Below are 11,117 nucleotides of genomic sequence, written 5' to 3' on the forward strand. Positions count from 1 at the left end.
TTTGACGATAAGGAAATGAATGGTAACACGGTGTTTTACGATGAAATGGTGACAAAGGTCGAATTAATGCTCTTTGCTGAAAGGGTGCCGAAGATTTGTAGATGAAAGGCGACTTGTTGCTGTATGATGAAAGGGCGAAGAAAATGACTGGGTGATCTTTGATGAAAGGGTGACGAAATGTTACGATGCACTTTGATGAAAGGGTGACGAAGAGTGACTTGGATGCTCTTTGTTGAAAGGGTGACGAAGAGCAACTTCTTTGATGAAAGGGTGACTGAGTGAACTTTGATGAAAGGGTGACGGAAAGTGACTTGATGCTCTTTTTATGAAAGGGAGATGAATAGTAACCTGATGCTCTTTGATAGAAAGGTGACGAAGGGTGGCTTGGTGCTCTTTGCTGAAAGGACGATGAAAGTTTTGTAGATGAAAGGCAACTTGTTGCTGTATGAAGAGCGAAAAAGGGACTTGATGCTCTTTGATGAAAGGATGACGAAAAGTATTTATGTTCTTTGATGAAAGGGGGACGAAACGTGACTTGATGCTCTTTGATGAAAGGGTGACGAAGAGTGACTTGATGCTCTTTGTTGAAAATGTAACGAAGACCAACTTGATGCTCTTTGATGAAAGGGTGACGTAAAGTGACTTGATGCTCTTTTATGAAAGGGAGATGAATAGTAACTTGATGCTCTTTGATAGAAAGGTGACGAAGGGTGGCTTGGTGCTCTTTGCTGAAAGGACGATGAAAGTTTTGTAGATGAAAGGCAACTTGTTGCTGTATAAAGGGCGAAAAAGTGACTTGATACTCTTTGATGAAAGGATGACGAAAAGTGTTGATGTTCTTTGATGAAAGGGGGACTGAAAGTTACGATGCTCTTTGATGAAAGGGTGACGAAGAGTGACTTGATGTTCTTTGATGAAAGGGTGACGAAAAGTGACTTATTGTTCTTTGGTGAAAGGGAGACGAAATGTGAATTAATGTTCTTTGACGATAAGGAAATGAATGGTAACACGATGTTTTACGATGAAATGGTGACAAAGGTCGAATTAATGCTCTTTGCTGAAAGGGTGCCGAAGATTTGTAGATGAAAGGCGACTTGTTGCTGTATGAAGAAAGGGTGACGGAGTGTTGGATGAAAGGTGACCTTTTGTTTTGTGATGAAAGGGAGACAAAGAGTGGCAGATCTTTGATGAAGTGTTGACGTAGGATGACTTGATGCTCTTTGATGAAAGGGTGACGAACAGTCGTAGATGAAAGGCGACTTGTTGCTGTATGATGAAACGGCGACGAAAAGTGGATCGATGCTCTTTGATGATAGAGAGACGAGGGGTGACTTGATGTTCTTTGATGAAAGGTTGAAGTAGGGTGACTTGACGCTCTTTGATGAAATGGTGACGAAGGATGCTTTAATGCTCTTTGCTAAAAGGGTGCCGAAGATTTGTACATGAAAGGCGACTTGTTGCTGTATGATGAAACGGCGACGGAAAGTGACCCGATGCTCTTTGACGATAGAGAGATGGAGGGTGACTTGATTTTCTTTGTTGAAAGGGTGACGAAAAATTAAATTGGTGTTCTTTGTTGAAAGGGTGACGAAAAGTAAATTGGTGTTCTTTGTTGAAAAGGTGACGAAAAGAGACTTAATGCTCTTTGATGAAAGGATGACGAAGGGTGTTCGATGATAGGTGACTTGCTGTTCTGTGATGGAAGAGTGGCGGATCTTTGATGAAAGGATGACGAAGGGTGACTTGATGCTCTATTATGAAAGGGTGACGAAGAGTTGTAGAAGAAAGGCGACTTGTTGCTGTATGATAAAAGGGCTACGAGTTTTTGATGAAATGCCCCGTGTTGCTCTATGATGAAAGGGTGACGAAGAGTGACTTGATGCTCTTTGTTGAAAATGTAACGAAGAGCAACTTGATGCTCTTTGATGAAAGGGTGACCGAAAGTGACTTGTTGTTCATTGATGAAAGGGAGATGAATAGTAACTTGATGCTCTTTGATGGAAAGGTGACGAAGGGTGGCTTGGTGCTCTTTGCTGAAAGGATGATGAAAGATTTGTAGATGAAAGGCAACTTGTTGCTCTATAAAGAGCGAAAAGTGACTTGATGCTCTTTGATGAAAGGGTGACAAAATGATGACTAGGTGATCTTTAATGAAAGGGTGACGAAATGTTACGATGCTCTTTAATGAAAGGGTTACGAAGAGTGACTTGATACTCGTTGATGAAAGGATGTCGAAAAGTGTTGATGTTCTTTGATGAAATGGTGACGAGAAGTTACGATGCTCTTTGATGAAAGGGTGACGAAGAGTGACTTGATGTTCTTTGACGATAAGGAAATGAATCGTGACACGATGTTTTACGATGAAGACAAAGGTCGAATTAATGCTCTTTGCTGAAAGAGTGCCGAAGATTTGAAGATGAAAGGCGACTTGTTGCTGTATGAAGAAAGGGAGACGGAGAGTGTTGGTGGATGAAAGGTGACCTTTTGTTCTGTGATGAAAGGGAGACGAAGAGTAGCAGATCAAAGTAGGGTGACTTGTTGCTGTATGATGAAACGACGACGCAAAATGGATCGATGCTCTGTGATGATAGAGAGATGAGGGGTGACTTGATGCTCTTTGATGAAAGGGTGACGAACAGTTGCAGATGAAAGGCGACTTGTTGCTGTATGATGAAACGACGACGCAAAATGGATCGATGCTCTTTGATGATAGAGAGATGAGGGGTGACTTGATGTTCTTTGATGAAAGTTTAAGCAGGGTGACTTGACGCTCTTTGATGAAATGGTGACGAAGGATGCCTTAATGCTCTTTGCTAAAAGGGTGCCGAAGATTTGTAGATGAAAGGCGACTTAGCACACGAGGTTGCTGTATGATGAAACGACGACGCAAAATGGATCGATGCTCTTTGATGATAGAGAGATGAGGGGTGACTTGATGTTCTTTGATAAAAGTTTAAGCAGGGTGACTTGACGCTCTTTGATGAAATGGTGACGAAGGATGCCTTAATGCTCTTTGCTAAAAGGGTGCCGAAGATTTGTAGATGAAAGGCGACTTGTTGCTGTATGATGAAACGGCGACGGAAAGTGATCCGATGCTCTTTGACGATAGAGAGATGGAGGGTGACTTGATTTTTTTTTTATGAAAGGGTGACGAAAAGTAAATTGATGTTCTTTGTTGAAAAGGTGACGAAAAGAGACTTAATGCTCTTTGATGAAAGGATGACCAAAAGTGAAATGATGCTCATTGATGGTAGAGAGATGAAGGGATACTTGGTGTTGTTTGATAAAAGGGAGATGAAATCCGAATTAGTGCTCTTTGATGAAATGTAGCTGAATGATGACTCGATGCTCTATGATGAAAGGATGACGAAGGTGGTCGATGATAGGTGACTTGTTGTTCTGTGATGGAAGAGTGGCAGATCTTTGATGAAAGGATGACGAAGGGTGACTTGATGCTCTATGATTAAAGGGTGACGAAGAGTTGTAGAAGAAAGGCGACTTGTTGCTGTATGATGAAAGGGCTACGAGTTTTAGATGAAATGTCCCGTGTTGCTCTATGGTGAAAGGGTGACGAAGAAAGGTGACTAGTTTCTCTGTGGTATAAAACAAAATAATCAGTATACCCTATGTTCTATCATGTCAAGCAAAATAATCCTAACAAACTAATTTTAATCATACTCCAAATATAATGTAATTGCTTTATTTAATACCCTTATTGCTTATTCCTCGTTATTAAGATTTCATAAAATATTCAGTTATATGTGCGTTGCTGTGAGATTCCTTTTTGTTCTATAGGCATGTGGCTTGCGCAGAGCTTAGTTCCTTTTTATGAGCTTCTGTCCTCGTCAACATTGTTTCAGATACTTCTCTCCAAACACTGCGCGAAAATGTATTGACATTCCATTCCAGACCTGTAACAAGAAGATAATAAAATACTTTTGTTCTGATGGTTGAGTGGCATTTTTATTACATTAAAACTGTAATTAACTTTATTATGTACCATATAGATCTAGAATATAAAAATAATTCCATAAAATGTTGTCAATTCATAATGTCTTGTAGGCCTACTCGTTATTTCTATGTGTTATCTAGATCTAATATCCTATCATTGTTCCTAATAGTTTCATAATCACCATTACAAAATTTAGCGCTTTGTATAACTAGTTTTAAATTCAAAATGATTTTACCAAGTGTCTCCAACACTACATTATATGTATGCGCATGAGAATATTCTAAATGAAAATGTCAAGCCCAAATTACAAAAATTTGAACAGCAATAAATCAATAAAGATATAAACTTATAGCAGTAATTGGTGTTTATAAATAAAATTCTAAAAGATTGTTAGGGAATTTAAACTCACCGCAAAAATTCAAACGAACGAGACGATCGGTGATTTATCATGTGCATATCGAGCTGTTGAGAATGACGATTAAAAGCGAGAAACATACGATCGCACGAAAGAATTCACGAATGAACGAGGGTTAACGAAATTTTTGCCAACCGAAAGTCTAACGTCAGAACGCAAAAGCTAACGATATTGAATAAGGCACATCCTCAACAGTTATTCCAAACAATCGAACTATCTCAATCACGTAACCTCTAGGTGACAATACAACAGCCTCTAGGTGACAATACAACAATCTTCATATCATGAAATAATAAATCTTAACGAGCTAGTTTGAGAACAAGCTTAAGCTGTCAGGCGCCTATTGGGGACCTAATGTATGAATTTTACCTAGAAATCCTGACACTAAACTTGACCTCAACAAACCAGCTCGGTAAAATTCATAGTTTCATTAAGATCAAGAAGTGATATTACTGTATTGTTCTACAGGTAGATAAATCTTGCAGAATTTTGCTCACGTTCATGCCGAAACAGAAGCAACGATTTTTTCTACAATCTACACGCCTCCTGTATCAGTGCATTATGTAGATATTTTGAGCATTCCATACCTGAAACATAAACACACAAATAGATCAATGTTAATAAAATAGTATGGTTTCAATAATGGTTCCTTTATTTAAAAACATGTTGTATGAATTATGCACTAAACCAAGAATATAAAACAAAATAGATTGTCTTTTGTTTGACAATGATTGTCATAATTTTCACCATGTTCATACTTGCCAACTTAAATTTTTTTGTCAAGATTTTGTTTCAGTTAGGTTCTAAATAACCGAAAGTTAGACTTTTGTCAGGTATTCTGTAATTGTTACAATTTTCCCCTCCGTATGTCTCCTCTCCGCCTTCTGGCCCTTACCTATCCACGAGTAACATTTATTTTAGTACGTGTGTGGGGCTGCGCGTGGGACTGTTGTAGCTTCAAACTGCCGAACAAGAATTACGAAAATTTACATCTGAGCATCTTTAAAAAAAAATAGGCCTAAATAGATGAAGTTGTGGAATTATACACTTCTCTTGTCCTTATTCACCTTTTGATGCTGAATATTGGATATCTGCTACTACCTGCAAGTATCATCTAATATCAAAGAAATGTCGATACTAGCTTCTACTTTCGTTATCCTTATCAAATTCAGCGCTTTGTATATGACTAGTTGGTCTGAAGTCCCATTTATATTTATAAAATTTATGATTTTACTACGAACTATGTTTCCATCTCATTACATGTACATGCATGAGAATGGTACATAAAACGTTGCATCAAAATTACGAAATTTGAATTGCAGCAATAAATCAATAACGAATAAAAATATATAGTTATTTCAGTAAAGAAATCTTCAAAAGTGTTAATGATTTTAAACTTACCGCGACCATTCAAACGAGCGATACGATCGATGATTTAAAATATTCATATTGAGCGGTTGAGAATGACGAATGAACGAGTGCTTACAAATATTTTTTTTTACGAATCGACATTCTGACGTCAGAACGCCAAAGGACAACAACCTCAACGGTTTTTCGAAACAGCAGACCAATTCCAATCACGTTGAAAATAAGCAACCTTTATTTGACATTACAGCAATCTTCTTGACATGAAATAATAAATCTTAACGAGCTAGTTTAAGAACAAGCTTAAACTGTCAGGCGCCTATTGGGGACCTAATGTATGAATTTTACCTAAAAATCCTGACACTAAACTTGGCCTCAACAAACCAGCTCGATAAAACTCATAGTTTCATTAAGATCATGAAGTGATATTACTGTATTGTTACAGGTAATTCTTGCTCATGTATGAGGTTTACCATTTTTACTCAGGTTGACAGGGCGATAATATATTAAAGCAACGAAGTTTCTTTTTCCGCAATCTTCACGTCTCCTGTATCAGTGCATTATGTAGGTATTTTGAGCATTCCATACCTGAAACATAAACACACAAATAGATCAATGTAAGTCAAAAAAATGGTTCTGGTAATGGTTTCTTAATCTTAAAGTGAATCATGCTATAGATCTACACAAAACAAATTTCATTGTCTTTTTATGTGACAAATTATCATTATCATCACTTCATAATCATAAACCTTTTTGTTTCAGTAAGGTTATTTAGAATCTAAATGACCGAAAGAAAGTTAGGCTTATGTCAAGTTGTCCATGATTGTATTATCATTTTCACAACTGTATGCGCCTATCCACGATCCAGTAAAAACCATGGCAACGATCTCTAGATTGTCTATTATTATATGTATGGGACTGATTAAAAGCTTCAAACTGCCCAAAAAGAATTACGAAAATTATCATCTGGGAATATTAGTTCTAGCCTAGGCCCTATACTTGTATGAAGATGTGGGATTCTAAACCGACTCTTGTCCTTGTCCATATTTTAGCACTGAATATATAGATCTCAGCCTTGTCACTCGGCCTTGTTGATATCTAATATCAAAACAATGTTGCTACTAGTTTGATTATCATCAGTTTTAGCGCTTTGTCTTTAACTAATTAGTCTAAACTCCCCTTTAAAATGTCTAGAATTCAAGATAATTAAAATAAGAACTATGTCTCCACCGTACATGCACGTGCAGAGGAATGTGGTTCCATACAAAAAGTTAAATCAAAGAAATTTGAATGACAGCAATAAATAAATGACGAATAAGAATATCTCGTTACATCAGTGATTGATGGTTTTAAAGAAATTTTTAAAGGAGTTAATGATTTTAAACTTACCGCGATCATCCAAAGAACGAGACGATCGATGATTTATGATGTACATGAGTTGAGAATGACGATTAAAAGCGAAAAATGTATACGATCGCAAGACAGAATTAACAAATGGACGAGTGTTTACAATAGATTTGTTGTAATCGAAAGTCTAACGTCAGAAAGCAAAAAGCTGAACGAAACAATCGAACTATTCCAATCAAGTTGTAAACAAGAAACCTCTATATGCTCTAGTCGACATTACAGCAATCCTCTTGACATGAAATAGTAAATCTTAACGAGCTAGTTTAAGAACAAGCTTAAACTGCCAGGCGCCTATTGGGGACCTAATTTATAATGTATGAATTTTACCTAGATATCCTGACACTAAACTTGGCCTTAACAAACCAGCTCGATAAAATTCATAATTTCATTAAGATCATGAAGCGATATTACTGTATTGTTCTACAGATAAAGAATTCTTGCAGAATTTTGCTCACGTGCACGGGTTTAACTCAGGTCGACAGGTCAAAAACATAAGCAACGTTTTTTAAACAATCTAAACACCTCCTGTATCAGCGTATTATGAAGATATTTTGAGCGTTCCATACCTGAAACATAAACACACAATATGATCAATGTTAATGAAATATCTTGGTCTTTAAATAGTTTCTTAATCTAATAAATAAATTATGTACTAAATCTAGAATGAAAAAACAAAATTCATTGTCTTTTATATTTGACAATGATCAATTAAATCAAATTAAATTATTTACTTAATTTCCATTCAAACAATACAAAGTAATATATATCGGATACAATTTTACAGATGAATATTCTTACCTCGTAAAAAAAGAAAATCATTACCATCATCATAAACCTTATGTTTCAGCAAGCTTTTCTGTTTCAGTTAGATTCTAAATAAACTTCATTTTTTTCATATTTGACAACATTCATCATAATAACTTTCATAATCATTATAAACCTTTTTTTGTTTCAGCGAGGATTTTGGTATCGGTTAGATTCTAAATAAACTTCATCGTCTGTCATATATATGACAATTATAATTACTTTCATATCATCATCACAAACCTTTTCTTTTCAGCAAGGTTTTCTGTTTCAATAAGGTTCTAACTAAACCTGATTTTCTTTCTTATTTTACAATAATCATAATCACTTTCATAATCATCATAAACCTATTGTTTTGCAAGGTTTTCTGTTTCAGTTAGATTCTAAATAAACTTCATCGCCTGTCATATTCGACAATGATCATTATTACTTTTATAATAATCATAAACCTTTTTTCTGTATCAGATAGATTCTAAATGAATTTCCTTTTCTTTCACATTTGACAATATCACTATCATTACAATCACTTTCATAATCATCATAAAACTCTTTGTTCTAACAAGTGTTTGTTTCAGTTAGATTCTAAATAAACTTCTTTTTTTTATATTTGACAATAATCACAACTTTCATAATCCTCATAAACTTTTTTTATGTTTCAGCAAGGTTTTCTGTATCAGATAGATTCAAAATAAACTTCATTTCTTCATATTTGACAATCATTGTAATTACTTTCATATCATCATCACAAACCTTTTCGTTTCAGCAAGGTATTCTGTTTCAGTAAGGTTTTAAATAACCGAAAGAAAGCTAGGTCTATGTCAAGTAGTCTATAATTATCATCACCTTCCCCACTGTATGCACCAATGGCCCTTACCCATTCACGATCCTTTGAGTAACCATGGCAACGCTCTGTGGGACTGAAACTGCCGACCAAGAATTTCAAAAATTGCCATCAGAGCATACTAGTATTAAGAAAATATCTACGTTTTAACGTAATTGTGGAATTCTAGACTACTATTGCCCTTTTCCACCGTTTGACATTGAATATTGGATCTTTGTCACTCCTTTTAGCTATCATTGAACTATGCATCCAGTCTCACTTATACTGGTCTTATTGAGGATTACCGAAATAATTCTCAGTTGGCTTTTTTATTGGGGGGGGGGGGGGGCGGGGCACTGAAGCATACTCTTTTCTGCGAAGAAATAAATGGTAATTCAAACAAATTACAAATATACTTACCATGCCAAATTGATATATACGAAACAATGAAAAAAAAAGAAATGAAACGAAATAAATAACAGGGGAAATAAATGAACTCACCTTGTAAACATACGAAACGGGTATTTCAACGAGGACAAACATGAAGTCCATTTTCGGATGCGAAATCGATTATCGAAGTATCGAATATTGTTTGTTTTGCGCAAATTTCACCAGCCAAAATCTCGGCATGGTAAAATATTTGTTTTTAATCAGGGGCGGTGCCAGGGAAATAGGGGCAAGGCTACCCGAAGGTAACATATTTTAAATCAATTCAATGATAGTAGTCGTCTATTCTAGTTTAACGACCCAAAACTTGAATATCGTTCTTCTTTATTTTTACCTCTTTTGTGTGTTGATTTTTCATAGGGATGATGTCCCATGCCCCCTCCTTGTGGCACCGCCCCTGTTTCATACGCAAACGAACAATTCTAAGAGAATTGTCTGGAACAGTAAAAGCGTTACCACCTTTTTATACAAAAAAAGTTGTAAAGCTTTCGGCGAACAATAAACATTCAAACAAAAATTGTGAAATTGAATTTCATTACCCGCAGGTGACAACACAGTAATCTTCTTGATATGATACATTAAATATTATGGAAGAGGGCTAAAGAATAAGTTTCGACCAGGCGCCTATTCTACGCCTACGGGGGGGGGGGGGGGTTAATCAACTTACGCTACGAGAATCCTGGCACTAAAACCTAAATTTAACCAATTTCCATAATATTTAAAGTTTCATTAAAACCATTAAGTGATATTACTGTATTGTTCTACGAGTAAAAGGACTCACTCATACAGCAACGTTTGATCAGTCTCGGAATGTTCGTCTGTCCCCATCTGTCCTCTCTCTGATCGATGGCGTCGTCATGCATCCATGATCCAATAACACAAATTCAGCAACTTTATACAAATTTTCATAAGATCCAATAAAGATAAAGATTTCTCCAAAGCTCCATAAACATGTCTGTCCGCTGATAGTCACAAAATTATCAAGTTCAAATTGATAAAGCAGGGGCAGAACAACCGTCCAGAGACCCATCAACAAACCTCCCGTGAGTTGGGTCCGAGGTTCGGATTAGCCTCGGCGAAGCTCTGCCGTAAACATGGTGTCTAGTCTGCACACATTAACTGAAGTGAAGAAGACTTTCTGTCCAAGAAAAACCATTGTAAAGTCATTCTTTATATCTCAAGTTCGTCCTGTTGATATTCCAATGTATAAAGATTCGTCAACTGCCAAAGATCCAGGCCAAATATATCTTCTTTAATATAAATTATATCTCGTTTGAGTAGCTTCGGTATTGTTGGACCAGTTGTGCCTGTCCGCGGGGAGAAAGGATTCTGCTTGGTCGCGTGACTTAAAATATGACGCATTAATTTCAGTGAGATGGATGCAGTTGGCGCCAATAACGAAACATGCACCTGCAATGGAAGAGGAATGTATCGCAAAGAATGTTCTTACATATTCTCCGTTCTTCGTGTCCATAGTCTACAAATTAGTCAGTCTCCCGGCTGCACTTCTCATTGAAGTTACGGCATTGAAGGGGTGTGGAATTATGGCAGTACTTAAGTTGACGATGAATGAATTAAATTACAGAGGCCTGCATGGAATCGAGCTTTTATTGTTGAAATGTGCGTCGTACATTCCATCTTCATTTCCAGATTTCGGAAGATTTTTTTTGATAATTTGCGAGTTCCCCAAATCCGTCAAAACTGTGGAATTGAATAAAACACACAAAATAAAATTGCGAATACCAGAACAATAAGGATAAAACAAAAATAAAATAAGTTGTCACAAACCTACGCAATATCTGTATTATGATGCCAGATTTGATGTTATCCTGAATCAAAGTGGTGCTCCAGGCTGAACATTATTTGAACAGATAAAGAATATTGAGACAAACAAAACGCTAAAAATT

Source organism: Lytechinus variegatus, chromosome 3 (assembly GCF_018143015.1).
Source record: "Lytechinus variegatus isolate NC3 chromosome 3, Lvar_3.0, whole genome shotgun sequence".
Lineage (NCBI taxonomy): Eukaryota > Metazoa > Echinodermata > Echinoidea > Temnopleuroida > Toxopneustidae > Lytechinus > Lytechinus variegatus.